The sequence below is a fragment of the Balearica regulorum genome, chromosome 24 (genome assembly GCF_011004875.1).
Source record: "Balearica regulorum gibbericeps isolate bBalReg1 chromosome 24, bBalReg1.pri, whole genome shotgun sequence".
In the NCBI taxonomy this organism is placed as follows: domain Eukaryota; kingdom Metazoa; phylum Chordata; class Aves; order Gruiformes; family Gruidae; genus Balearica; species Balearica regulorum.
Window position 1 is genome coordinate 1,347,975 of NC_046207.1, and position 5,530 is coordinate 1,353,504.

Sequence of the window (5,530 nt, forward strand, 5' to 3'; positions counted from 1 at the left end):
ATTTCTGGTTGAGGTTTCAAAGCAAGGCTTTGTATTGGTTCAGCTGGGTCTTTCTGTTCGACCAGGGCCTGGCAATGTCAGTGGGATGAAAGAGATGCCCAGGTGCTGCCCGTTGAGCAGCAGCAATGTCCATTTGGTGCCTGCGGCAGGACCGAGGGCTGTCCGGCTGCCCGCCTCCCCGTGCACAGCAGAAAGGCGCTGCTCCTCTCCGGGAGCCAGCGGGGCCGGCGGCTGCAATCGCTCCTTCCCGGGCACCGCCGGACACCGCCACCGCTCCGGCCGTGATTCCTGCCCCGCTGGCGCTACCGGCACTGTGCCGGGACATTTCTGTCTGCGCCCCGGTGGGAGTGCGGGGGAGAGCATGGGGTGAGGGGCGCGAGAAGATTTCTGCGCATCGGGGGCCCGTCCCAGGCAGGGCTGCATGGCGTGGGGTCTGCGGGGCCTCGGCGGGCCCGGTGCCGGTGCCGGTCGGGCGGGGGAACGGGCGCGGGCCCCGGGGCCGGGTGGGGCCGGGCGGAGCGGCAGCGCCCCCTGGCGGGCCCGGCCGGGGCTGTCCCCCCGCCCCCGACACACACGCCCGGCCCCGCCCGCCACCCTTCCTGGTTCCTGGTTCGTGGTTCGTGGTTCGTGCCCGGCCGCAGCCCCGGCTCCTCTCCCCGTGTCTCTCAGGGCGCAGTAATACACCGCCGCGTCCCCGCGCCGGGGCCGGGCGAGCCACAGGGCGCTGGACCGGCGGTCTGCCGCCACCCACAGCCGCCCCGGCGGGTCCTGCACTGGTTTATCTCCCGTGAATCCTGTCACAATGTGTTGCGGTTCCTGGTCTGAAAGCCGACGGTACCACTGAACGTTGTCATCCTGAAGGTTGGGGTGTGAGCAAGTGATGTTGATGCCGGTGCCCTCGGTGGTCTCTGCCGACGGCTCCTGCTGCACCTGGGCTCTGCCCACAGCCACTGTCGAGAAAGAAGAAAAAGGACAAAACCTGAAAACCTGGTTTCTGCCCATCCCTGCCTGCTGTTTCTCAGAGGAAATCTGCCAGAAGCAGCCAGGACCATACAGATTTCCAGAGGCTGTCGACATGTGCAGTAATGGCAGTGCCCATTAATAGTTGATGGAGAGATGAAAGCATGAATGATAGGTGGAAAGGAGGAGTCACTGAAGAGACAAGGGGGAAAAAGAAAAGAAATAAAGAAGGTAGCAGGTGGGAAGGAATGATGGTATCAGTTATAGGAAAAGCCACAGAGAAAAAAAAAAAGAATCAAGGTGTTGGGGAAAGAACAGCGTGATGATTTTTCTCAGGGATTGTGGGATGGTAGCAGAGGGAGAGATGGACGGGAGGATGGTTCGGGGTAGAGGTCCGTAAAGAAGCCAGAGGGGACGGCAGCCTCGAGGGACCTGCGGGGAAAACCCCAAGCTCAGGACCGGTCCGGTCCCCCACCACCACCGCCAGCCCCATGCACCCAGGAGCACCGCGGCCAGCCCCGCCAGCCCTGCGTCCCGGCTCCGCCGCATCCCGCCGCTCCTCCGCCTGCGCCTCGATGCCCCCCGCCAGCCTCGCTCCCCCCCGCCAGCAACGGCTCTCTGATCCGGCTCCTCCTCTTCGACTCCTCTTCACCTCCTCCTATTCCTTCCCCTCCCCTCTCCTCTCCTCTCCGCCTCCACTAGCTCCGCCCCGGGGCTGAGCCCTCCGACGGCGACCCTCGCGGTCTCGACCGGGCTGAGAGTGCTCCGTGGCTCTGCACCGGCAGAAGTTTGGCTCCTGCCAGTCCCACTCTCCCCATCCTCCAGACACGACCCCTCAGCAAGAAGAAGCCTGCACAGCGCCAGCTGCAGCCTGGAACAGCTGTAGGACCCTGACCAGGAGATGGACCAGCTTCCCAGAGCTGTCTCCGAGCTCAGGGGCTGGAAACAGCAGCCACTGATGCCCTGCGGATGGCAGGGAGGAGGCCCAGAGCCTCCCCTCAGCTGCCTCTCTGCACTCCCAGCACAATGCCTAAAGTTGTGTCGTGGTAAAGGGGATGTGAGCACAAGTGTGACGTGGGCATGCAGGGGTCAGGTAGGGCACCGTGAAAGGTACGCAGTCAGAAGGTAGGTGAGAAGGGGCCTCCAGAGGTCATCTAGATCAATCCCACACTCAGATCAGATCCCATTAGATCAGGTTGCTCAAGGTCACATTCAGTCCAGCCTTGAAGACTTCCCAGGATGGGGGTTGCACAACCTCCTGGAAAACACCTTCCAGCTCTTGTTCTTTCTTTTAGGCTACTGCTTAATCCGATTTCTCCATATCCCAGCTGATGTCCATTGCCTCCACTCCTATTGCTGAGCACTTCCAGTGTCTTGGTCCATTTTCTCTGCCCCCTCTGATTCAGCAGTTGTAGAAGCAAGAAGGTCTCCCCTGAGACAGCTCTTCTCCAAGGTGGGCAGGCCCAGCTCTCGTGGACTCTCCTCACACATCATGTTTGCCAGCCCCCCTAATCAACTCGGTGGCCTTTGTTGGACTCGCTTCACTCTGTCAATATCCTTCTTGGACCAGGGAGCCCCAACCTGGATGCAGTACTGCAGAGGTGGTCTCACAAGGGCCAGAGGGGCAGGGTCACTTTCCTGCACCTGCTGGCCTCACTTTGACTAACACAGCTCAGGATGCAGTTGGTCCCATTTCCTGCAAGGGCACACTGCTGTCTCCTGTTCAGCTGGGTGTCTCCTAAAACCACACATCCTTTTCTGTGCATCTGCTGCCAAGGCAGCCAGCCCCCAGCCGGCATGACCATGTGGGCTGGTTCCTCCATCAGATGCAAAACTTTGCCATTGCTCTTTTTGGCATTTGTGAGCCTGTTTCTTCATGGTCAGAACTTCTGGAGTGTGGTTTTCCAGCCAATTTTCCACCCACCTCATTATCGTCTTAATGAACCCTTGCATCTCCCTTTTGGTCAGAAAGGAAGTACAGGAGAGGGTGTCAAACATCCTTCTAAACTCCAGGTACGCATACCCTGCTCTCCCTTCTGTTCTCCATAGTGTCTGTTACCTCCTGAGAAAACATTGTGCTGGGCCCTTGATCACACTGCAGCCTCAGCTCAAAAGCAGCTCCACAGAGAGGGGAATCAGCCCTGGCTGAGCTCTTCCAGAAGAACTTCCTGGCCCTGATCTCACCAAAGGACATTAGAAGGAAGGAGGGAAGCCCTCGACAGCTCTGCCTCCAAGTTGGACCTGAGCCCAGGCAGGCAGACATTCATGATGGAAGATGGTCTCAGGAACTTTACACACTGTGGACAGCCCTTGTTGGAAAGAGGGTCTGTTCTGGACATGCCTGTGGGACAGCATCAGGCTCTGGGGGATGTGGCTCAGATCCAATGTCCCTTCCCTCCCAGGAGCAGTTGCTGGGCACTCAGACGGAGAGTCCAATGTGGGGCATGAAAGTCTTTGTAGGCTGAAGTCCAAAGCAGTCACCAGCTCTTTGGCTTTCCTGTGAAAGACAGAGAGTCTGGCGTTCTCCTCAGAGCACAGCAATGCCAGACTTTGTGTTCCCTGCCTTCAGGACCTGTTTGGGACAAGGTCTCAGTCCCTGCCTGACACAGCACCAGGTCAATGAGTTGTACATTTGACATTGGCTGGGACATGAGAGGGGGCACGCAGGGATGGCCAGCACATGGTCAGCAGGAATCCTCAGCTGTTCTCCATGCCCATAAAGCAAACCTCATCCTTTTGAACTCTCTGTCTCTGGGGAGAGCAGCTGTGGTGTTGTCTGGAGAGGCAGGGAGTGGGGACTGCCAGCCATGCTGAGGCACTCCCAATGTTGTCACACTGAATTAAACTAGGGATCCAAGCTGGAGTGGAACCATCCTTGTTGGGACCTAAAATCGGCAGCAGCGGAGCATGAGCTGTGGAGGGGCAGGAAAAAGAGGAGTCAGGAGGCAGGGGCTGCATGTCAGGGCCTCTTCCCTGGACAGGTCTCTAGCAGGCTGGTGTCATCACCACTCAGCTGCACTCCGGCTCCTTCACATCTTTTGAACCTGCTGCTCTGTGGTGTTCACGGATAGAGCAGTGGAGAGCGTCCCTGCCATAAGCAGCACATTCCCTCCTGATGAGGGACGCACAAGGAGACACACACACACACACACACACCCCCCTTATATAGAGACACAGTCTCCTGCACACTGGCATGGAATCACGCACAAATTTGTGCTCCCACACCCATCTACACAAACCCAGCTGCTCACAAAAACACACAAGACAGGAACACATGTAGGAACACAACGAACCATGGACTTGGCTGAGGACACCTAGGAACAAATGCAGCAGGGTCAGGACACTCTGGAGAAGGACAAGGCCCTAGGCAAGCACATGGCAATTTTTGTGTACTCACAGATGCACAGAGAGGGCATGAGTCAAAACCAGCAAGAATTTTTTTCCTGAGGGCAGTGCTAGTCAGGATGGGGTCAAAACCTAGCAGCACAACCCACACACCTGGGGAGGCAAGAACAAGTGAGCATGGGGGAGAGCTGAGGAGGGAAGGAAAGAGATGGACGTGGCACATCCTCATACAAGCCATCCCTTGGGGGTCCAGCTAAGGACGGCAGGAGCTTCTTCCTGAGAAGAGCACTGCAAACAGTCCCAACACAGTGACCCAGGCTAATGTCACTTCTCTGCTCTACACCTGTCCAGCACTTGAGCTCAGTCTTCTGCCCAGACTGCTGCATTCCTGCCCTAGAAATCCTGGGGCCTTTCATCCCAGCACTCAGAAGAAGCCTTCATCAGGGAATGGGCATGACACAAACCTGGAAATGAAAAGGCAGCAGTGTTGGAAAAGAAAGCACAGCCCGTATCATTAGCCGTGATGGTTTGCATGCAAGATGAGCTTGTCAGAAAATTGTTACCTCTGCAAAGGGTGCCTCTGGTCCTGCGGCAACGCAGGGCAGGTATAAAAGCCAGCCCAAGCCCCTGCTCTCTCATCCTCTTCTCCTGTCTCCTTCTCCTTGGGAACCAGGTGAGTCTGGAGCCCCTTCTCCTCCTCTTCCAAAGTGAGAGATTTCCTTGATGGACCTCTCAGCTGATACTGGCTCTGTCCTGTGCTGGGGCTTGAAGCATGTTGCTATGGGAAAGAGAAATGGGGAGGAGGTCTGCTTAGGGTGACGCTGGGACAGGGCTGAGAGGACTTTTGGTTTATGAATCAGGATAGAGACTCCCTGGACCAGGCGGCTCTTTGTAGGGAAATGAAGACTGTGTGGCTCCAGCTTCCAGCTCCCCACTCAGGAGTGGCCTTGGCTCCTTTGTGACACAGAAAATAGCAGGCTGCTCCTCACCCACCCTTGTGCTCTGCTTCCTCCCCGCCCTCTCTTCCAGGTGCACCTCCACCCTTAGAGACATGTCCTGCTACAACCAGTGCCTGCCATGCCGGCCATGTGGCCCGACCCCACTGGCCAACAGCTGCAACGAGCCCTGTGTCAGGCAGTGCCAGAACTCCACCGTCGTCATTGAGCCGCCTGCTGTGGTGGTGACCCTGCCCGGCCCCATCCTCAGCTCCTTCCCACAGAACACC